Raw genomic sequence first — 24,247 nt, forward strand, 5'->3', positions numbered from 1 at the left:
TGATTCTCTGCCTCTGATATTTTGAAGCAGTGCAATGGTGCAACTGGAGTAGCTGTTTGGTGCAGGTGAAATAGGAAGTGACAATTGCATTGTCAAAAATGAGATCTGAGCACAGATTTATAATTCTATTATTTGCTGAGAGGTGACAGAAGGCGAGTTCCAATTGTTTAAAATATATACTGTTGTTAAGTATATATAATGGGCAGCCCAATCCTAACCTGCACTGGAAGAGACAAGCCAATTGGCCTGCACAGCGCAGGTTAGGTGCAGGCTGGAGTCAACTTGAGGTAAGGAGATACTTTTTTCCCTTTACCCTGTGTTGAGCTCCTGCCCCCCCCCCGCCGCCGCCCCCCCCAAAGTTCAGTGTCTGCAGTTTGGCTGCTGTTTGTGAGTTTGAACTCTCAAACTTCAGAAAAAGAACATGCAAATATTTGCTTCATGTGTAGAAAGGGGAAACAGAACTCTTAATACCTTCCAGGCAGTGCAAGCCCAAAACAGCACATGTGTTTCTGTGTGCAAAGCATTTGGTCGACTGCTTAGCATTGGCCCTTCCCTGATGGATGAGCTGGAACTGACTACGTGAACTGACATCACTGACGAACATTCCCTCTACAGAGATATAAAGGCCTAGTCTGTAGCATGAGGTCTGTGATGTCCCCTTCTCATATGCTGCACCACACTGCACTCAGCCCCATCCCAGACAATGAGGCCAAGTGATATCAATACGTGTAGTATCATGTTGTTACTGTTTCTGTTTTGGGCCTTGTCCACTGTGCTTCGGAAGACTGTTTTTTATGCAGATCCTCTTATATCAGTGGTTTCCAAACTGTGTGCCGTGACACAGGGGTGCCATGGGATGTCCCTGGTGGCCTCTTCTTACTGGATCTCCTGGATGTCACATGATTCAAGATGGTGGCACTCAGGAGAATGGGCGATGGTGCCATCACGACAGGGTTCCGTGACCACAGGGTGCCGTGACTGTTTGGAAACTGCTACCTTATATGAAGATGGCCACTTGAACATGCGAATTCCACTTCATTCCCACCCAGACGACCACAACATTTTTGTAGCAAGTCATTCTTGGCAAGTCATTCTTGTAGTGGCTTTGGCTCAGTGGTTTTTGCCAGACCGACTCTGGGCAATTGGCCAATGGGATGGGATATACCTTCATTGACTTTCAGATGGAAACCAATTTCTATTTCCGCATCACTGTTTACCTTACCAATTTTTGCCCTATGGATTTCTCCTATGGAGAAATCGTTACATTTGCCAGCAAGCTGTTTTGTACACCCTGAAGGGAATATTATAAGATTAAATGTGGAGTAGCATTCCTGTAGCAAGGTGAATGTTTCTCATTATACAGATCCCTGGTTGCTCTCCTAAATATAATTCCCTGTAATAATGCAAAACTTTTGAATTATTTATTGTCTCGTATTAGATCAGAAATATAATTTTCTGAAAATAAGCTTATTGTAATCAGCCAATCAACTTATGAACGTTATCTATAACAGTGGAATGAAAGATAGCAGATGCAGTGCTATCTATTGTAGTGGCTTCTTGGCTTTTAGGATGGAGTTTTTTAAATGGAAGATTTAAAAATTGATGAAGCCCAAGTTCTGTAATGAGAGGGTTTTCTACCATATCGTTCTTCATCTTTACTGTTTTGTTCATTTGAATGAAAACTCTTACCTCTTTTCCATTCTGCAGTAATGATTGATTGCTTATGTCACCGGAGATAACTGTGGAAGCCTTTGCCTGCTCTAAGCTATAGCCCATATAGACGGGTGTATATTCATTCTGGCTTTCTGGGTGCATTATCACAGAATGTACCATGGCAACTGAAGATAGGCACTGCGTAGAGGACAGTATTGCAGACCCATTCTTTTCAGACGTGGGGGAGAAAGTCTTGTAAGGAAAGGTTTGTAAGGAATCAGTTTTGTGTATTTAGGATGCTTTTCATAGCTATTATAAAGGTCCACATTTTCCCAACATGTGTAGTCTATCCGAACCTCATTTTAGTTTCTAGCTGGCAATCTTAGGAGTTCCTCCCCACCCAGTTTTCCCCACTCCCAGTCGCTGCCGCAGCCTTACCTGCTCTGGCAGCTGCAATGGGTCCAACGATGGACAACTCCCAAAATGACTGCTAACTGAGCGCTCTGCACTCTATTGGCAGCCCTTTTATGACAACAGAAGCCTCTCTGATGTTTAGCCTTTTTCATCCCATGGCACACTGTGAAGGTGCTAAAATTGTCAAGGCCCACCACCTGTTTTTTGATAAGGCACACTGCACTCCTGGCCAGGAGCTCACATCCCCCAATGGCCCTACTAATATATAACCCTTTCCCAAGCTCCCATGGCATACCTGAAGACCATTTGTGGCACAACAAGTTACAGGGGCACAGTGGTTGAAAATCACTGCAGCATTGATAATTCCCCCAATTTGAGTCAATTTGAGTTGAGCGGCCTGCTTGAAGGCAGGCTGTGCAGCATGGCCTTTCCCAGTTTGAAGAGACACTTGGTCAACAGTCTGAGGCAAAGAGGCAAAGAAGGAAGGCCCATAGCCAGGGAGACAGACCAGGAACAGACTGCACTTGCTCCCGGTGTGGAAGGGATTGTCACTCCCAAATCGGCCTTTTCAGCCACACTAGATGCTGTTCCAGAACCACTATTCAGAGCGTAATACCATAGTCTTTCGAGACTGAAGGTTGCCAACACCCTGTGTGTGCATGCATGACGTGTGTAGGAAGACACATGTACACATGACTATGCAGTGTTGGCAACACAAGAGATTGGCTATAATCACATGAGAAATATGCAACCATTGTCAAACACATCAGTGTTAGCACTCATTCATCCAGCCTATCTGCCCTGTTAGGTTGATGCATGTGGGATGTCAGTTGCTCTCCCTGTGTATTGAGATATTGACAATTACAGTGCCTAGCTAGGGATGACTCTGAAATTCTCCTTACTTGAATTGATCACCCAGTTTTGGAATTTAAAATGATGTGGTTTTGTTTCTGAAATGGGACCAATGCAATTCTCTGTTTAATTTTATTTTCACATTTTATATAGAGCAGTGCAAAGGCACTGAAAGCAAAAGGAAAAAAATATATATAATCTAATTGCAGATGGCATTTTAGGAATTATCCCAGTTAAGCCAGAGTCTAGAAAGAGTGCAGAAGATCATCCCAGTTCTTCAGGTGCAGAAGATTGCAGGTGCAGGTCATGTCGTGAGAATGGATGATGGCCGGATCCCAAAGGATCTCCTCTATGGAGAACTCGTGCAAGGAAAGCACCCTACAGGTAGACCACAGCTGTGATACAAGGACATCTGCAAGAGGGATCTGAAGGCCTTAGGAGTGGACCTCAACAAGTGGGAAACCCTGGCCTCTGAGCGGCCCGCTTGGAGGCAGGCTGTGCAGCATGGCCTTTCCCAGTTTGAAGAGACACTTTGCCAACGGTCTGAGGCTAAGAGACAAAGAAGGAAGGCCCATAGCCAGGGAGACAGACCAGGGACAGACTGCACTTGCTCCCGGTGTGGAAGGGATTGTCACTCCCGAATTGGCCTTTTCAGCCACATTAGATGCTGTTCCAGAACCACCATTCAGAGCGCGATACCATAGTCTTTCGAGACTGAAGGTTGCCAACATAGTGCAGAATGAAACAGGACTAGAAGAATACACATCCTTTTCATTAACTGAGTTGTATTTGATGTCCCTTGCACCTGTACATGGATAACAGATGGGCATTGCTTGCAGATCTATGTGTTCTTTATGTTTGTGGTCATAATCAATGTTGATTTCAACATATGGGTGATTTCATATGCAGGCCAATATAAATAACTATACAGTACCAGGTTAGGGCATAATTTACCAGTTAGAGTTTGGTAATGTGAACTGTTCACATCCATTTTTAAAAAATAAAATGTATCATAGGGGGCTTAGCTTGGTGGATTGCACCCTTCTTGATGGAAGACTGCAACATTATGGAGAAAGTGCTACTGAAGGTTTAGAATAACTGCCTCCGAACATCTTTGTTGAACAAGGAGGTTTTGAATGCATCCTGCAATTTTGAAGAAGACTGTGTATTTGCATCTCCCTAAAATATACTGCTTGGCACGGAATGGGTTAAAAGTGTGTGTTTCTATTGGGTTAAAAGCCGCAGCAGGTAAAGGAACTTGCCTTAATGTCTGGGACAGAGGTTTTAAGTCACAGCTGAAATTTCAATTAACACGAGTTTGTGGCTTCCAGCTGTGCCTCTAATGGATAATAGTTCACATTAAACAGAACTAAACATAATTTAGCACATTTTTGGTGCAGATGGCAGCTGACGTTGACGAGATGGCCACCTGGCGACTGTTCTTTTTCACTCCTAAAGAATAGCTCTGTAGGTCAGGCCTGTGATCACTGGCAGAGTGATCACTAGCAGATCAAAGGTGGAAGGGCTCATTCTATCACATGTACGACACCTGGCCTGCTTAATTAAGGCTCGCCACTTTCTGCTCCAATGGCCCTTTAATTCTGCCACAAAGTAAGCGCGCACAGGAAATTTAGTATGATTTAGTATGACAAACCCTAATGAATGATTTCCTTTATGGAGCTGGAAAGGTAGTTCTTGAGAAGTCACGAGACAGGATGGTGCACTGGTTCAGGAGTCAGACTTGGAAGATCTAGGTTCAAATCCCTGTTCAGTCATGAAGCTTCTTGTGTGACCTTGGGCCAGTCACTATCTCTCAGCCTCACCTACCTCATAGCATTGCTGTGAGGACAAAAGGAGAGGAGTACACAACCTTGAGCTCCTTGGAGAAATGGTGGTATTAAAAAAATGTGAAAAATAAAGTTCCTTCTGTTAGACGTGCATTGCAAGGGATCTGCTGGATCTATGCATGGATATCAAAATGACTCTAGATTCCCAGCTCACTGGTGGCTTCTTGGATTTTTCATTCTGACATCATGTTTTCATTTGTACACGCTCTCAATAATACTGAAGGGGAAAAAAAAACCTTCATGCTAGCTTCCTTATCAAGGTGACCTCATGCTTCATCACCTTGAATTCATTTTAAAACAACTTTTTAATTATAAACAATTAATGAGGTAGTTAAAGGATCAATAAACAAATGTCTTTTGGGTGTTCCAGACGGATGTAGCTGTTAGAAGTCATGAACAGGTTGAACTTCAATTTAAAAGGGAAAAGAAATCCAGATTTATCTCGCTGGCCATAAAGCAGATTGTCATTTGGCCAGTCACACAAAGTTATTCCAGTTTGAATATTGTGTCATTCCTTTTGTGAAAGTCATTAAATGGAAACCCTGACTTCTGGAATCCATATCATTGTTCTCTGTCTTAGGGGGATTAAACTCTGCTATAGATTATATTTCACTCAGCCGTAGTGGATTAGTTGCAGTTTTTACCTTTTAATTAAACAGCTGCTGTAACGAAACACAATTTTGAATAATTTAATAGCCCACAGTACTTTTGTCAACCCACAGTGCTTGGATTTTTTAATTATATGAAGCCATACATTTTTTATGATGAAGGCTTTTCCTAAGATCAATCGACAGTCTCTAATAATGTGTCCTTTCTAGACGTCTTAAATCATCTCACCGTTGCTTGAAATGATTAAAACTAAATTAAAAGATGAGAGTATCAAAGAAAAGATCTGTGCTATCTAAATTATGCATTGTAGGCTTTTGACAATATACGTGTGTGTGTGCGCGGTGTGTGTGTATTTAAATATATGCTCCCATTAAAGCCTTCCAGTTTATAATATCTATCCCTTTCTACTTGTGTGAGATTACCCATGTTAATGTTGTGAAGAACAATTAAAAACGCAACAATGGTATTAAGTTGGCATAAATCAAGCTTTTTTATCCCAGCATCAAAATATCAATGCTTTAGGTATAATGGAGCTTATTTTTTAGTAGTCTAGTGCTGCTGATGCTTCTTTATTATATTCTAATCGAAAGCAAAAATCCACCAGACAAGTGTTGTCATCAGCTTGAATGAATTTGTACACTAAGACCCAAAAATAAAAAGAAATCCTTTAGTTAAATTTTGCCAATAGATCTGTATTACGCTTCTTCTGATACTGCTTTTAAAACGAGAGGTTCCAGATCTTGCCATTGTGTGTGTTCATCCAGGACTCCAGTCTTTTGTGTGCATCACTTGGGCTAGTCCAAAAGTACGCGTCATAGCCAGGGCCAGCACATCTGTACAGGCAACCTGAATGTCTACCTGGAGAAATAATATGTTTAGACTAGTAAGGAAGTACTCAATCTGACAGGTGCATCCTGGAAAAGGATCCTCTGCAGCATCACAAAGGCTACTCAGGTTCAAACGTTGCATTAGACATCTTGGTTGCTTCAGGCAACCAAATGCCTTGGGGATAACCAAGATAATACTGCACGCTCTGGCAGTGTGCTAGCTGTGCATGTGTGTGCAGGTGGCTCTAGAGCCAGGGCTGGGGGAAGATGATTAAATAATGAGAACTAATATGGTGGGAGTTGGAGTCACCCCTGCTCTTTCATCTCATCCCAAGGGTGGGGAAGAGGTCTACATCAGAAGGGGTGGGGTCGGACATGCCTGGGATTCTCTTTCTTTGAGGGTCCATGCTGTCACAGGAATGTGCTTCAGGGAGGGTTTGTTGCAACAAGGACAGAAAGAGCAGAACTCCAAATGCATACAGTCCAACATTACTAATCTTCACCCCTTAGTTATCCTCACTGGGGTTTAGGGGCTTGAACCTCATGCTGAACTTTGCCAAATCCTCTTATGCAGTCCCTTGAATCTTTCACTGTCCCAGTCTCCTCAGTTTCCCTCTATCCCCTGTGAGCCTGGTTTCTTTGCCCCAGTCACTCCCTCTTTCCATCTGGCTTTTCCCCCTCTTTTTCCCAATTCAGGTTCTCCCCTCCTTCTTTGTCCCATATCTTGCTCCAACTTGCTGATCATACTTTCGTCTTCTCTTTTTCTGCTTCTTTGTGACTTCCCCTCATAGCCTTCTTCCCCCTCACTCCTTTCCCCTCCTGAATCACTCATTTCCTTTCTGTTCCCACCTTCCCTGCTTTTGAAACCCTTTTAAAGCCCTATCCCCTCCCAATTAACCTGTTGAGCTCACCTTCACTGGCTCTGCAATGCCTGCCGATGATGTCATCATTCGTTGCATCAGAGTTGAACGAATGGCCAAAACAGCCCTGGATGAGTCCTCCAGCTCTGCAGGATGTAGCTGGACACCACAGAGTGCCTCATTCCACTGCCATGCCAATAGATGTGCAAGCCCAACCATGACAGGCAATTACATCATCCTATTGCTAGGCTTATACCATAGTCTTTCGAGACTGACGGTTGCCAACCATTGCTAGGTGGTAGAGTTGCACCTTGTGATGCTGCATGTTTTGTTAGTCACAAGGGATTGGGGGGGGGGGGAAATCTGCCAGAAGTGGTACTCCCTTTATTGGTATTCCCACCATATTTCAGTAAAACTCTCCATCAAAGGAATACTCAGGTATTCCCTTCACGAAGATTTTTTATTGAAACACATTAAGAACACAGTGAAAGACTGATTCTAGCAGCTCTTTTTCTGTGAGAACCACCCACGAGAAGACAGTGGAATGATGGGATGAGCCCCAAACATTTAATGTTATTAAATTGGCTTCTATATTTTTAACATGGAAGGATGGATGGATAGTTTTTTTAATCTAACTGAAGAAGGGCCCAATCCAGAGCTTTCTCAGTGCCAGTGCTAAGCCCTAGTGCACTGGGTGATGTAAACATGCCGTAAAGCACATTCATGGCAGCTGGGGAGTGGGGAGCGCTGGCCCCCTGCCATTCGAGTGCTGGGTCTAGTGCCTACAGAAGGATATGCCGCCGCCAGGGGTAAGTGGGACAGACAGGCAGCAACTGTTACCCTGCACATGCCCAGTCTCGTCTGATCTCGGAAGCTAAGCAGGGTCAGGCCTGGTTAGTACTTGGATGGGAGACCGCCTGGGAATACTGGGTGCTGTAGGCTTATAACATAGTCTTTCGAGACTGAAGGTTGCCAACCAGGCGGTGAGGGAGGGCTGAATGGGAGCAGGGGGAGGAACCGGGGCAGGGTGGGCTCTGCTGGATCCTGAACTCCATGTCGGACCGGAAGGCCCAACACAGAGTCTTGCAAGTCTGTGCAGGCAAAATAGCCAGCGCAGACTTGAGATGCCCCATTGCAGGCCTTGAGGCTTTCCCCCCTGCCTTGAGGGGGGAGACTCCCATCAGCTTCCCAGCACATGCAGGATTCAACAATAGCTGCTTTGGCACCTCTGCTCCAGAGGGTACCGCAAAGCTCAGGATTGGCTGGAAGTAAGCCATATAGAGAAGAATACCTCACAGTCCATTTATTTCTGCAATGGTATTTTTAGAAAAGTTCAGGCTGACACCTGTTAGCAAAATTTCATCCATGCCAAGCGGTCCAAGAATTACTAATTTTTCTCTTTCTTCTACAAGATTGCACCTTTTAATATTAAAATTTCATCTTTGTAAGGAAAGAGAAAGCAGATGTGACTGTTCTGCAAATGTATTTAAAAATAAAATCTGCTCAGCAACTTAAAATAATTCTAATATTCTGTTTCTTTTTTTTTCTTATAAAATATACTTCAAGCAGGATAGTGAAAAGTCTATGAAATAAAATAGAAAAAATAATGGCATTTCCACCATTATTTGATGGTGTTTTATCAGTCTTTGCAGTAACCATGTTCTGTCACTTTATAAACATCTGCACTTCCATGTCGCACTCTATGTAAAAATGTCATGTGGGAAATGAGTTGTGAATGTTTTGACTCCATCGCAAATGAGTGATTGGAAGAAACGCTACCAACATTTCAGGTTTGGGAGTCCGGCAGAGACCTGGCCAAGTAATCAACTAGTTTTCATGTGTCTGAAGATGCAGGTCATCTTGCTTTTGGGAAGAAAAATGTAGCAAATGTTCCTTGGTAGCTGTTACCCTGCACATGCCCAATCTCGTCTGATCTTGGAAGCTAAGCAGGGTCAGGCCTGGTTAGTACTTGGATGGGAGACCGCCTGGGAATACTGGGTGTTGTAGGCTTATACCATAGTCTTCCGAGACTGAAGGTTGCCAGCCAACCAGGCCATGTCATCTATGCTCAAAAAGAACCTGTCAAGTGAATGAGAAGCTATGGGGCAGGCATATGGGCAGCCAATCCTAACTTGTGCTTTAATAGATAGGTCAAATGCATTGTATGCAGTGCAAGGCTGGAGTGCAACTCAGAGTAAGGGGATACTTTTCCCCTTATCCCGAGTAACAGCCCAGCCACCCCTATGGGACTATTTGGATCTGCACCAGAGAAATTGCTGGTGCAAATCCAAACAGCCTTTTATAATGCCTACAGCGCAGTGGCTAGTCCCATCCCCTGCAGGCCTCCTGATCTATTAAAACCTGCCCCACCAGATGTTTCAGAGTTTTATGGAAATTTAAAAATTAATGCTAGATTCTAAGATGGGTGCTACAAACCCACTTGCAACAAATCAGTTAATTCCCCGGGTGGGGGAAGAGGTAGTGCTTGGTATGGAACAAGAGTTTGGAGAACAGGGTGGTCAGTATTTTAAATTGCCTCTATAGTTGTGTCTATGAATAGAGGCTGGATCTTCAAAGATTTATGTTGATCTCTGTAACATGAAAAGTTTCACCTACTGCTATCTGCAGTCACTTTTTAGAATCAATGTAAGGATGCCTCTGATAATACTTTTAGAGAACTGTTCAGGTTAAAAATGCTGTAGAATTGAAAGAAGGCATATTGGACTTGTGGCTGCCTGCCTTGTACTGATGCAGGCCACTGGTCCTTGTAGCTATCTGGTCAGGTTGCTTTTTAGGGTTTCAGCTGGGGATTATTCCCAGCCCTGCCACTGGAGATCTCGTAACTTCACAACCCAGTGATTGAATTTGTGTGCTTGAAGTTCATTCTACACCATTGAACTACTGTATACCTTCTATCTATCTTGCCCGGTGTACTAATCTGTTCTTTCACTCTTCCAATATGTCTGGTTTCCAACAAATATGGAATATTCTGCTTTTTTTTGGGGGGGGGGGTAACTTTTCCTTGTCTTTCCATATTGCTCTAATTTTTAGGGTCGTCAGAGTTCTAGGCCTAACTTTAAAAGGAAAGTAATTAAAAGTGATGTGGAACCTGCTGGAGGGATTTTTAACTGCAAGTTCCTTTTCAGCGGTGGAGAAATTACGATTATTACTCTTTCTCTGTTCAACCAAAAGGTTCTCAAAGTGGTTTACATACTGGAAAAGCTGTAGAAGAAGAAATCCCTTGGGAAATCTTACCCTAGTAGCTTGTCGTGATTTGTTTTCGTTTCAATTGTTGGGCCCACAATGTTACCAAAAGAAAAAGAAAAAGAAAAAAAACCCCTGAAATTACTGAGCATTGCATGCCTGTTTTGATCTTAGATAAACAGTTCTCCCATACCCCTAATCTCACATCCCACTGGTACTGCTTGTTTTTATTCACTGAAGGCAGTGTTCTCTGTGCATGCTTAGGTTTCTAGATCAGAGCCTGAGAATTCTCCTTCTTACTACTTATTTCATGTACCTCATAGCCCTGGAGCATTTTCAGTCCAGTTATCCTGTGATCCCAACTCCCCTCATGCTTTTTCTCAGGAATGTAAAGGAGGTGGTGACCAGCAGCATAGCTGGAAGTTATGCCACCCTGGGGCACACTTCCAGGGCAGCCTCTTGCCCCCACCAGTCTTGTCCAGAGGGTGATCTGAGACCTGGAGAGTCCACACGCAGCCTGCTTGGCCCTCACAATGCATCCTAAGGCCTTCTAAGAGCTGATGAAATGTAGGCAAAGCCAGAGCAAGACACCCAGCGTGTTTTTATGATACTAAAGACTATGGATTCCCATTGAGAAAGCAATTTAACCAATAGTATTAGTATTGTATTGGCAACCTTCAGTCTCGAAAGACTATGGTATCGCGCTCTGAAAGGTGGTTCTGGCACAGCGTCTAGTGTGACTGAAAAGGCCAACCCGGGAGTGACAATCCCTTCCACACAAGTGCAGTCTGTCCCTGGTCTGTCTCCCTGACTATGGGCCTTCCTTCTTTGCCTCTTAGCCTCAGACTGTTGGCCAAGTGTCTCTTCAAACTGGGAAAGGCCATGCTGCACAGCCTGCCTCCAAGCGGGCCGCTCAGAGGCCAGGGTTTCCCACCTGTTGAGGTCCACTCCTAAGGCCTTCAGATCCCTCTTGCAGATGTCCTTGTATCGCAGTTGTGGTCTACCTGTAGGGCGCTTTCCTTGCACGAGTTCTCCGTAGAGGAGATCCTTTGGGATCCAGCCATCATCCATTCTCACGACATGACCAAGCCAACACAGGCGTCTCTGTTTCAGCAGTGCATACATGCTAGGGATTCCAGCACGTTCCAGGACTGTGTTGTTAGGAACTTTGTCCTGCCAGGCAGCTCATGGATCGTTTTAGCAAGGCCTGCTTTTGGACTGACGAATTTAACCAATAAGAGGAGCGAAAAATAGACGTTTCTTAATAAACTAGGGCTACTTTGTGCAACCAACAGATCTCCAATTAAATTAAAACATTCTAACGTTTGGCAGCCATTCCCCTGCTTTCAAACCAGCTATTTAACCATCAAGGTATGCCCCTTGATCTTCTCCCCTCAGGGCTAAACATACCCACATACAAACATACCCATGAAGCTGCTCAATCATATTGCACGGTGAGCTTGTAAATTCTTTTTAATCTTCTTGCTTACAGTCGATACAGAGGCTAGAAGAGCCAATGTATGGCTGATGGTAGCAGCAGCAATATGATATGCAAGGTGTATTTTAAAAATCGGGTCTTTTCCCCTGGGTCTAAGCACTGTTTGGTGGTTGGTATCAATCCAAAATCTACAATTTTACTCAAGTAAAAATTGATGATGTTTCTGTTTTGCTCCTGAGTGGCAGAGGAAGATGTCTGACAATGAGCTGACCCAGTTGGCAGTGTCTTCTTTACCTGTGTGAATTCCTTATTTAGGATCTAGTATGGCATCAAATGTCTGAGCGTAGAATGTATGCTTTGATCAGAGGACAAGGAATGCAAACCTGGCTTCTTAATAGGGAAGCAAAAATTATTGCTGTTGAAGTGAATGTGAGTGGTGGGAGAAACAGTAGCATAGAGGATATCGTCCAGGCTGTTAATGTGAGAAGCTTTTAATAGAGATCACAGAGGAAGGTCCAGGAGAAATCAAGCTGCAAACAGCAGTACTGCTTCTCAATTCCAACTGGCTAAAGATAGATCACTTCCTGGCAAGAATGAGAAATTGAGCAAAATATCAAATTGCAGAAGACAGCAGAAGCCTTGTCTCATTTTCAGAGCCACTTAAAATGTTGTATTTTGCCATTTCCCCCACACATTAGGAGTGCTTAGACAGGTGGGAGAAAATTGCTTGCATCCCCTTTCCCTCCTGCCATAGTTATTCTCCTACAAAGCGGTTCTATAACAATTTCAAAACCCGCAAAGGAGCTGATTCCCTCTCTGGTTTCTCTGCCATGGTAATCTTGGGCTGTGATTTTCCAGTTCTAGAGAATGGACTAACAGTGGGTTATGGGATTTCTGCCAGCAAACGGCTGTTCAGGACAAGGAATGTGAAAGCTTATAAGAGATTGGAAGATTTAAAAATTGAACTGCCGCTGGGTCCTGAACAATGACACTGTCCCATTAACATGGAGTTCAGGAGCAAAAGATATAGGACAGCAGCTGGTGTTTTTCAAACCATGCAACAACAGATGTCAGAGAGATGGGCAATCCTTTAAGAATGATGGGATAAAGATATGGAGGGCTTATATATCCTTGATCATGTAAATTGCACTCCCTCCTGTCCTGCTGTGGTACTGGGGTCCTGGTCAAATGCATTCTGGTCATTGGTGTCCCTGGAAATTTGTGACATGTTTTGCGTCCCACTTTGCGAATCACCACAGGAGTGATTTGTGGATCTTCAGAAAGAACAACCCTATCGCTCAGGATGCACATGATTCCTGATGTGTCTCCATGTCCATGCCCAAGCTGCTACTCTGGTGACGTGTTGACACCAAGTTTTGTAATAAAATCTGTAAGCGGAGTGAGGATCTCCAGTCTCCTGATGCAGAGTTCCAACAAATGCCCTTTTCTCCTGATTCTGAACTGCCTCCCAAAACATGATGGTGTACGTATTCAGGAGAAAAATTCCCAGCCATGACACAATGCCTTTCCCGTAGTACACCTCTACTCATCAGGCTCCCGTTGAAATAGGAGAATGCGCTTTGTTTGGACTCTTTCATTCCTCTTTTATGTGAACAGGGAGAATGTTCATTTGCCATATAAATTTCACAGCTCCTGTAGACTTCCTCTCTCCATCCTAAATGGTAGTTTATTAAGATTAAGTGCTTTCTTATGTAGATGTATTGAAAAGGGTCTTTGATTTCGTTTAAATTAAATTTGATTCAATTAAAATGTAAAAGAGATTGAAGCACTTTGGTGAAAGGAAAATGAAAAGGGGGCTCTCGGAAGAGAACTGGATATTCAATAGACATGAACTCAGAAGATTGCTGTTGAGTGACAGGAGGGGACGGAGAGGTGCTGGTTTGGGAAATTGGGTAGCAGATATTGGTGGCAGCAGCACATACTGAAATCCTAACCTCTTTCCTAGCCTCGATCCCTTGACCTGGCTCCACATTGAGTTGCACCAGTGATAGACCTGGAGCAGATCTGAGTCTACCTAGTGGGTCAGCACGGTATTACCCAGAGGAGGCTTCCAGATGCCGAAACTCCCCCATGGGATACAGCAGGTGTGGTGTTGGTACTGCTGCATTGCTGTGTGGGAAGTTGCTTTGGGTTGGGTTGTCTGAATGGTAACCACAGCCAAAAACAGTACAGATGCCCCTCCCTGTAAATGGAGATAAGCATTCCCTACAGAAGAACATAAGAAGAGCCCTCTGGATCAGGCCAAAGGCCCATCTAGTCCAGCTTCCTATATCTTTCAGTGGCCCACCAGGTGCCTCAGGGAGTGCTCGACAGCAAGAGATCTGCATCCTGGTGCCCTCTCTTGCATCTGGCATTCTGAGATAAATTCTGTGGTAACCCCCTTTGCTGAAGTAATTTTCACTAATGCAGTGAGCCACCTCTTACATCAGGTTGTGTCTGCTCTGCTCTATTTGTACATTTCAGATAACTCAGGTACATGTTTAGTCCTGTGCTTCATGAACATAAGAACAGCCCCACTGGATCAGGTCATAGGCCCATCTAGTCCAGCTTCCTGTATATCACAGTGGCCCACCAAATGCCCCAAGGAGCACACCAGATAACAAGAGACCTGCATCCTGGTGCCCTCCCTTGCATCTGGCATTCGGATACATTTCTAAAATGCACACACACATCATGGCTTGTAACCCGTAACCGATTTTTCCTCCAGAAACTTGTCCAATTCCCTTTTAAAGGCATCCAGGCCAGATGCCATCACCACATCCTGAGGCAAGGAGTTCCACAGACTGACCACACGCTGAGTAAAGAAATATTTTCTTTTGTCTGTCCTAACCCTCCCAACACTCAATTTTAGTGGATGTCCCCTGGTTCTGGTGTTATGTGAGAGGCTCTGAAGTACAGAGGCCAGTACAATATGAAGTACAGTACTGAGGCCAATACAATATGGGTTTACCAAAGTATAAGTTATGGAAATGGAGCAGGTCACCAGCCCATCTGTGATGGGCCGTTTAATTTTAGCCAAGTTTTCCAAGAAGCCGTACACTTTGTTATGTACCAAGCATAGAGTTGCGCTGTCCTGACTCAGGTGCTCACAGATTGGCCATCCTCCTGTTTCATTGTCCAAATAGCTTGCTCTTTCTTTCTTTCTTTCTTTCTTTCTTTCTTTCTTTCTTTCTTTCTTTCTTTCTTTCTTTCTTTCTTTCTTTCTTTCTTTCTTTCTTTCCAGGGAGATGGAAATAGTCTCTTTGTCACCACAACCGGCTCAGATCTCTGCAGGCATCCGCCTACTGTGTTACCCGCCTATTGCAATTCTTGCCATTTTGGAAAGAGAGGTGCAACTGCATCACACTGTGAGGAAATGATTAAACCTACCTGCGGAGATGCCAGTTGTGTGGATAACTTGGTGATATGAATGATTGTTGTCAAGGAATTGAACTGGAGCCGCGGATGCATTTCACACTGGTCAGCTGATGATCATTTGTTAGAAGTGATGAACCCTGGGTTGAAAGGTCCCATGTTGCATTACTGTCTCCCCAGTCAACTGGTTTCCTTTGTTTGTAGCACATGGCTGCTCTTTGTGCTCTCGTTTTATTGTCAGCTTCGGCAGTGACAGTTTGTATTCAACGACACCGACACAGCTGAGATGAGCTGTTGTTTTCCATCTTGTCAAGGATTGTATGAACTAGAGGAGGAAAGTTCCATGCTCTCATTTACATGGTGTGCATGCTTTAGCAATGCCTGAATATTCATTTGTTTACATAGTGTTGGGGGCCAGGAGGAGACGAGGGAGGAGAGTACAGAACATGACAATTTTCTGGAACACCTATAATGTTTCCCCTTCCCTCCTTTGAGGCTGGTTCACCTACAGTGTGTGGCTCAATAGAAGTCATTCCCATGGGGATGGATGCAAGTGTGGGGAACAAAAAGATGTCTTAATGGCTCATTCATGTGGCTTTTGAAGGCAGCCCAACAAGAAACATATGCAGTATTTCAGACAGTGTTAGGATCAGGATGAAAGTGCCCCATCCCATCCCAGCAAGTCTCAAAATTGACAGACTTGTGTAATATAAATGTTCACATGGTGGTTAGGCAGTGGCATAGCTAAGGGGGGGCTGAGGGGGTCAGTTTCCCTAGGTGCCTTTTGGAGGCTGTGTGTGGCCTCCCTGAGCCTCTGAAGGATTCAGAAAGTCTGCCAGAGGCATTTCCAGTTTCACTGAAAACCAGATGTGCCTTTCTAAGGCCAAGGGTGGGAGGTGTATGTTAAAACTGTTGTGCCCCCAGGTGCCTGATGGTGTGGCTAAGCCACTGTGGTTAGGAGGACTTCCCTAGTTTGAATCTCACCTCTGCCATGAATTCTCACAAGCTGGTCTCGGGCAAACACACCTGTTCTCAGCCTCTTCTCTCCTCCCCCCTCCCAGGCTTACAGCAATTTAAATTGATCAAAGATAATTAGAAAGCCTATTGAAACAGGAGGGTCTTCAGCCATCGCTGAAGCATTGGCACAGAAAGTGTTCCCATCTCACCTCATGCAGAAAGAATTTCTGCATGGTGGATGCCCCAGCGGAAAAGGCTCCCTCATGCATTACCACAAAGGGAGCTTTAAAAGGCAAAAGGGCATGCAAGAGGGCTTCCTCGGAGGATCTCAGAGGACCAATACATTCACATGGGGAAAGGGGGTCCTTTAGGCACCTAGGCAGGGCCTAGGAGAGGGGAGTAAAGGGGGTAATTTGTACCCGGGCCCAGGGTCAAAAGGGGGACCCAGGAGCCAAAGGAGGGGGCCCAGAAATTTCTTGAGAACTTGTTTTCCTATCTACTCAGACCTGTTGCCTGCATGGGATGCTGGGGACACTACCACGACTGGGGATGCTGGGGACACTACTGATGCCACATGAATTGGTAGACCTGGGCTCCAAAGGCTTTTCCAGCTGTCTCTACCCTCCCCCCACCCTGTTTCACCCCTCCCTGCCCCTATTCTGCTCGCCTGTCACCACTCTCCCTCGCTCTGTTTCCCCCCTCCCCCTTTGCAAAGGGGCCCAAAAGAAACTTTGTACCCCCTGCAAAATTCCTCTCAGAGGCCCTGCACCTAGGTTCTAAGCCATTGAGGGCTTTAAAGGGAACAACCAGCACCTCAAATCAGGCCTGGAAATGAGCTGACAGGTGGTGTCACATGGTCACAAAACGTGGCGCCATTTGAAACCCTCCCTGCTGCACTTTGCACTAGCTGGAATTTTGAATGGTTTTCAAGGGTAGCCCATGAATGGCACAATACAATTCAAATATGAAGTAACCAAAGCATGGATAACTGCAGCTGTGAGAGACGGACGGCCAGTCCTCTCTAAATCCCTGCACGATGATGCAGCGGCGCTGGTGCGGCTACCGCTTTATCCTGCGGGGGATTTTAAACTGATGGAGGTCTCCTTGGGGTAAAGGGACACTTGTCCCCTTGCCTTGGGATATGTCCTATTTGCTGCTGTGGGTTCAACTTGGACCCGCCCTAGCAATATCTCTGGCGGGAGTCCCTGTTGACCCAGGAAAACAGATCAGGCCTGGGAAGGGGGGTCAGGATTCAAAGTGTGTCATGGCTGCTGATCCCCCCTCCTGGGCCTGATCCACCCTCCTCCCTGCCCCAGCACCAGTGACATACCTGGGGGTCCCGGCGCCCAGGGCAACCCCCAGACGGGAGTCACGTTGACGCTCTAGGTTGGAGCCCTCTCGCGTCTGGAGCCCTCTCTGAAGGAGGGGAGAGGGGAGGGGCACCCAGCCTAGAGCGTCGGTGCGACGGGAGTCTCGACTCTCATTGCACTGCCTCTCTAGGGCGCCCCTTACCTCTCCTCCTATAAAGGAAGAGGGGAGAGGGAGCTACTCAGTCCAGTGCTGAGTCGCTGCCGGAGACTGTCCAGTGCTTCTTGCTGCCTCTCCAGTAGTGCTCCTGGGCACCCCTCCTCTGTCAGGCTTTTTTTTTAAAGGGAGAGAAGCCGGCGGAGCTGCTGGCTTCTCTCCCTTTAAAGAAAAGGGCAGGCAAGCAGCGGGGGGGGGGGAGGCTTGAGGAGGCATCCCTGGAGGGTTGGTGCCAGGGCATTTGCCCCTCTTGTCCTCTTCCAGGTATGCCAGTGCCCAGCACCACAGAGTTACACCCACCTCTCCCCCATTTGGCTCACTCTCTGCCCTGTTCAGCACCCCCTGCTCCCCTCCAACCCACTGCACAGGCTTACTTGCTCCAACAGGCCTCTGGGGGGTATGCCAGCATGTGGGAAACCACTCTGGCCTCCCTGCCAGCGGGCCTGCTGCGCACGTCACTGTAGGCTGCTTTGCAACTACCATAAAGCAGCCTCTGCTAGCATAACACTAGTTACAACAAAGGGGGAGGGGAATAGGATTGGGCCATGAATCAGAAAGGGTTTGTACACCAGCTGAAGTCGAGCAACAATGATCCTGGCCAGCCAAGCACAAGGCAAGTTATCGAATTATTCCAAAACTCTGAACCTGGTCCTTCAAGGAGAATGCCACCCCATTTGGCACAGAACAGGCACACCATCACCAGACCAGTGGATCTCCTTTTTTCTTGTTGGGATATAATTTTATGCATAGGAATGGCCAGTAGTATTCACAGGAATCCCCTGGGGGCTGGGGAATAAGAATAGGCCCTCAGTTTGGCTGTACTTATCATAAGAGGTGACTAAACAGCCACCGGGTAGATGGGACTCGTCAGCCTGGAAAGGCAGCTCATCTGAGAGAAGGAAAACTCTGATCCCAAACCTCCACTTTCCAGTTATGGAAAAGGCTTCAGGAGTCAACCTCGAGGCAAAATCCGGAGCCAGAGTCTCTGAGGCAGTTCATGGCTGAACACAGTCAAGTTCTGGCAACTCCTGCGACGCTGCTGGAACCAACCGTATTGGCCTCTGCCTTTCCATTGGACCATTTCAGCGACGTGGAGAGGGGGGATTTCCTGCATGAGAAACAGTCTATCTTCCATATCTACTTTACCCAGGCTTCGCGCACCGGAGAGGACACACTGTTCCAGAACCACCATTCAGAGCGCGATACCATAGTCTTCCGAGACTGAAGGATGCCAACATGATTCACAGGAATGGCCAATGCATTGGGGGACAGGAACAGCGGGTGAGATTCTTCTCCCTCCTCCCCATGTTCATTGTACAATATGGATGTCTATTCCATTAAGTGACAATTCTTGGACAGTGGCATCAAGGAAATGAGGGAGGCACCGTAAGATGGGAAGTTGTCCTGGTCCCAGATACAGGAAGTGACAGAAAGTAAGGCATGGAGCTGGGGGACAATAGGAAGGCATCAGCTGGTTTTTTTATGTGGCTGGACCTAACTCCGCTCCCCCAAGCCTACTCCACAAATAACCTGAATGTCTGTGTCTGTTGGATGTTTACTTGGATATGGCCATAGATTTTTTTTTCTGCAGTAAGGTCACAGGAAAATTAAACGTGTGCGTGCCTATCAATGCTGTGGCATTGTTTTGTTGTGATTGTGCATTTTGAGCCTAACAAAGGCTATGGATAAAAGCATTAGGCATTTACAGGGTTGTAAAAATATGCAATATATATTATTGTTAATTCATGTAGCCAGCTTACATTTTAATAGCTGCTGAGGAGCTGTGATAGTGCATGCTGTGAAGGCATATTAAAACAATACACAAAAGTAGCTTAAATCCTAATGGATGCTCCTAACTTGCAATAACACACTATCCGGAGCTGTAGATCTAGAGTTCCATTCTTGGTTAATTGCTCCTATTATGTGCCTTGAGTTTTGCAGAATAACAAAATGGAATTGTAACACCATAGCATGTTCTCGATACTTTGTGTGAATGCCTTGCAGTTTGTAGCGATAATCTTTTTTAAAATGTAGATCAGTTCAGGTATTGCTATCTATGATAAAGAACTCTTAGATGGGAAGCCCAGATTCTACTTGGGATGCTGCAAACGGTAGTGAAGATTCTCCAGTGATTAAAAGGAAAGTAGTTTTGCAGGTTTGTGTTCCTTCTCTAATAGCCTTGTGCCAGGTAGACCAAATAACTTAATACATTTCCAGGATCTGGAATGTCAGCAATTTTTGACCCCAATAAACACTTTCACTTTGGGCTAAAGAATTTTTCAATTACTCCTAGACCAAAAGAACCCAGTGGTGGACATGGGGTCAGATTCAGTATCTCTTGCACAAAAGGAAAAACGGGCACCAAACAATGCAAAAGGTTAATAAGCAGGACAAATCTGAGAGAAGCTGCTTCACAAGGTGTAATCCCCACACAATAGTAGAGGTTAGGAGAGGAACACTCAGAGACTGTGCTTCAGAATTAATCAACCACTCATCAGAAAAAACAGGAGCCCTGGCTGAAAAGGAAGGAGAGATAACAGAATGTGGAGTGAGGAAAAGCGAATCTCCAGGTGGCAAAGCTGCCTGCCTCCTACTGCAATAAAGCTATCAACTTCTACAAGGCTGAAACTGTTCTAGAGTTGGAAGGGCTTCATCTTCTGCCAAAGGATGTTGTGTTAATTCTTGCAGCCAGAACCGCTTTATACAGCGGATTTAGGTCCATGAGCTAGCACAAGCACCAGGAAAGCCTAATGGTTTGCATCCCTGTGAAATTTTGGCCTCAACTTGATATCATGGAGGGGCTTAAATCAAAGGGGCTGGCAACTTGTGGACATGAAGAGTTGGTACCCAGAGCAAGTGAGCAAGAGAAAGCTTTCTCCTCTCATCTTGATTCCCTTCAATCCTCCTCCACAACTGTGTATATGTATAGGTGTCTACATCAGTGGTTCTTAAGTTTTTTTACAGCTTCATCTGCTGTGGTGTGCCCCAGAATGCCTTGCAGCTTCTGGGTCGCGCCCCAGAATGAAACGCGTACCTCTTGTAGTACCTTCTGCGTACCTCTTGCAGGAGAAGGTGACACACAGTGCCTTTAACGAGAAGAGAATGCCCTTTAGTTTATGGGAATTAAGGTGGAGGGCTTTCCATCAGGTCCTCAAGGTGGGAGTGGCAAACCCATGGTTGCAGGATCAGAAGAGTTGCAAGTGGCTGACCTGTTGGGGTTGGGACCCTCTAGATCGGTAGGCGCCCCGCCGTTGATAGAAACAGTAGCCCATTTCGTCCAAGAGTGTATGCTGGTGAAGGAGTTGTGGAGGGGTGTAGCGAGGGCCTTTAAGTGGCCTGAACTGGCCCAACAGGCCTGGGAGACTATCGTCTCTGGGAGGGAGCCAGTGGGAGGTATGAGGGGACCCAAGAGGACAAGTAATGTGGGACAATGGAGAGGAGGTGCCGTGGTCTACGGTAAGATTGATAAATCTGTATGTCTTTATTGCGCTCGGCATCCAAAGGGGCAAAGAAATAAAGGAGAAAAAGTCCACCGACACGCAGGGATGGGTCCGCTTTGTGGTCTCCAGAGTATACAGTGTCGCGGCTTAGAAAAGGATGAGAACCGGTAGAGACAGGTGGAAAAAATGGTGAGAGTGGTTAGATGGGGTAAACTCACCTATAATGTGATGTATCTGTGTTCTAGTTAAACAGTTGATGTAATGTGACAGTAGTTGAAAATGTAAAATGTGATTTCTTTCCTTTGTATTATTTATTGTAGTATGAAACTTTTAAAATAAAAATCTATATTTTCATCTATATCATCCAGGATTTAATCCTGGGTGAGGGTGCTGATCTGGCTTGTATTACGGAGACCTGGTTGGATGAAGCGGGAGAAGTGAACCTTTCCCAGCTTTGTCCTCCAGGTTTCTGGGTAGTGCAGCAGCCACGACTGCAGGGACGGGGAAGGGGGGTCACGATAGTTTATCGGGAGTCCATCTCCCTTGCCAGGAGCCCTGTCCGACAATTCACTGGGTTTGAGTGTCTATATGTCTCATTGGAAGGGCGGGACAGGATTGGGATTCTGTTGGTGTACCGTCCACCTTGCTGCCCAGCAGTCTCCCTGCCTGAGCTGACTGGGGTGATCTCGGGGGTGGCATTGGAGGCCCCCCGCCTATTGGTGTTGGGGGACTTCAATGTGCACGCCGAGGCCCCAGAGGTAGGCGCAGCTCAGGATGTCATGGCCGCCATGGCAACCATGGGCCTGTCACAAAAGATCTCTACCCCAACCCATGAGGCTGGACACATGCTAGACCTGGTGTTTTTGTCTGGGCAAAGGGATGGTGATCTGGATGTGGAGGAGATCAACATCACTCCGTTGTCATGGACAGATCACTTCCTGGTAAGGTTTAGACTTGTTGCGGCCTCCTGTCTCCGCAGAGGAGGAGGACCTTATTGTATGGTTCGCCCCCGTAGACTGATGGATCCAAATGGTTTCCTGAGGGCTCTGGGGGATTTTCCTGCTGCTAAGGCCAGTGACTCATCTGAGGCTCTGGTTGATCTCTGGAACAGAGAGATGGCCAGGGCTGTGAATGAGATTGCTCCTGAGCGGCGCCTCCCAGCCAGCAGAGAGAAAGGTGGAATACAAATCCAATAAATAAATAAATAAATAAATAAATAAATAAATAAATATTTCGCAGAAAAAAAAAATCTATATTTCCCAGAATGAAACACTGCAAGTCATTCTGGGGTGCGACACAGCCAATGAAATGGGTCAAGTGCTGTGCAACCTGGAAGCTGCAAGGCACAATGTTCTAGGGCACAATGTTGTCCAGAATGCCTTGCTGTTTCCAGGTCGCATCAGACCCACAACCTACCAAAAGTTGGGTCGCAACACACAATTTGAGAACCACTGGTCTGTATGTACAAATACTTGAAGATTTTAAAATGATATCCTTATACCCCACTAGTTGAAGAGAGTACTGTGTATTCATTCGCTATTTCTGAATTTGTGCTCAGATTTCTTCCCTTAAGATATGTCCTGGGTGTCTCATTTATGTCTCGTACTAAAATACTTGGCCTTGAGTAGCTTATCTGATTTGAAAACCTGTCCATCATAATGTATTGCCAACATATGGACACTTCTTTGCCTCATCAAAACTGCTCACATCTTTTTGTCTTCCAGAAATGGTGCCCTGCCAAGGTTACCACTTCAAAGGGTGAGTTGAACATTTCGACATTTAAGTTATCGAAGATGTGTCCTGGTTTCTTCTGTGTACTCTCAGCAGTGCAAACGGGCAGACTGTTATATAGGAAGAACAAGGGGTGGTATCATGTCTTCAGTCACTTTGAATCAATGTGAGGAGGCTGAAAAATTAGGTTGTTCTGTACAGATGAAATCCAGCTTGTGTCATGGCCAAAATCCATTTAAACCATTCAGCCATTCTCTGATGTCTTTGGTATCTTCAGAGGATAAGTCTTCGGTCTTTCATTGGCAGAGCAGCATGATTGCCAAGAGTAAATTGTTGTCTGCTGTAGGGCAAATAAGATTTTGTTACGCCATGATGATGGACCCAGTGGCAGCCTAAATAATCTCCAGAATGGGGCATGGCAAGAGGCATGAGTCCCTGGAACTGTGACCTGAAGAGAATCCAGCTGGCAGGGGAATGAGAGCCTGTCAGCAAACATACCAAATTGAAAGTTATTCAAGCAGTCCCTAAATCTGACCTGGAAGTTTCTGGACCCTAATAAATTAAGAAGACCAGAAGGCTGCTTCAGTGGATGGAAGCCATCCTAATGCCTGGAGGATGACATGGCCCATGGAGATGTCTCAATCTGCACCTCTGAAGGTGCAATCCTGAGAAGCGCTGGGGCCGACTCAAGTTCCTTGCGCTGGCCTGGGAGTGTCGCAAAAGTGCTGTAAAGCACTTTTGTGCCACTGTGAGGGGAGATAGACTGGTGCACAGATGTGCCCCGACCTGCCTGCACCAACACGGGCCCAGGGGAGAAGGTGAGTTTTGTTGGCCACGCTCGGCCAACGCAGGGGTCTGTGAGGTGTGTAGGGATGACGAGGAGGAGGTGGGAGAGAGGCATTTTGGGGCAGGGGAGGGTGGCGGTGGGCATTCCTGAGGGCGGATGGGTGGGAAGCAGGAGGCGGGGCCAGGATCCAGCAGTTGTGCTGGATCCTAGCCCCAACCCTTGGCAGAGTCACCCCTGGCTGCTCTGTTCTGCTAGGATCTGCACTACCTCATCAGGAAGCGCAGATCCGAGTAGACCCATTGGGACCGCTACAGTGTGACACAGGCTAAGGGGAAAAGTTTCCCTTGGTGCTTTGGGCCCCAAACGTGCGCTGAACGCAGCTTGTTTCCAGTGCAAGTTAGGATTGCAGCCTGAGTGTCTCATCAGGGCAGAGATCCCGTGGTTCCTAGTACTTGCCCGTGACTCCTGACGGCATGTGCAGGCGAAATTTTTAATATTGGCATGGCGTGGCATCTGTTTGGCACAGGCTGGGGAGCCAAGCCCAGGGAAATTTTTACTTAGAGCCAGCAGAGATACTACTGGCTCCCTAGGTCACCAGACTCCTCTTGGGCTGAGTGACTATAGTTTATTTCTGTTTACAGCAGGGCTCAGGTCCACTCTCTCAGTGGCGCACAGAGTAAGGCACCTGAGCCCTGCAGCCAGAGTTCCTGATTTGAGACTCCTGGTACC

General features: G+C 46.0%; 1 protein-coding gene, 1 long non-coding RNA gene and 1 pseudogene across 14 annotated transcripts in view; all 3 read left to right on the forward strand.

The window, feature by feature from the left end:
* FHIT (fragile histidine triad diadenosine triphosphatase) overlaps window positions 1–24,247 on the forward strand; it is a 1,225,929-nt gene that overhangs the window by 727,464 nt on the left and 474,218 nt on the right. The window lies entirely within an intron of this gene.
* Window positions 1–24,247, forward strand: part of LOC136639580 (uncharacterized) — a 254,232-nt gene that overhangs the window by 114,208 nt on the left and 115,777 nt on the right. Inside the window, exon 2 of the long non-coding RNA XR_010793700.1 lies at window positions 22,725–22,758. This is a non-coding gene — a long non-coding RNA (uncharacterized lncRNA). The remainder of the gene's footprint in view (window positions 1–22,724; window positions 22,759–24,247) is intronic.
* Window positions 8,954–9,072, forward strand: LOC136642384 (5S ribosomal RNA; annotated as a pseudogene).

The sequence above is a fragment of the Tiliqua scincoides genome, chromosome 2 (genome assembly GCF_035046505.1).
Source record: "Tiliqua scincoides isolate rTilSci1 chromosome 2, rTilSci1.hap2, whole genome shotgun sequence".
Taxonomy (NCBI): domain Eukaryota; kingdom Metazoa; phylum Chordata; class Lepidosauria; order Squamata; family Scincidae; genus Tiliqua; species Tiliqua scincoides.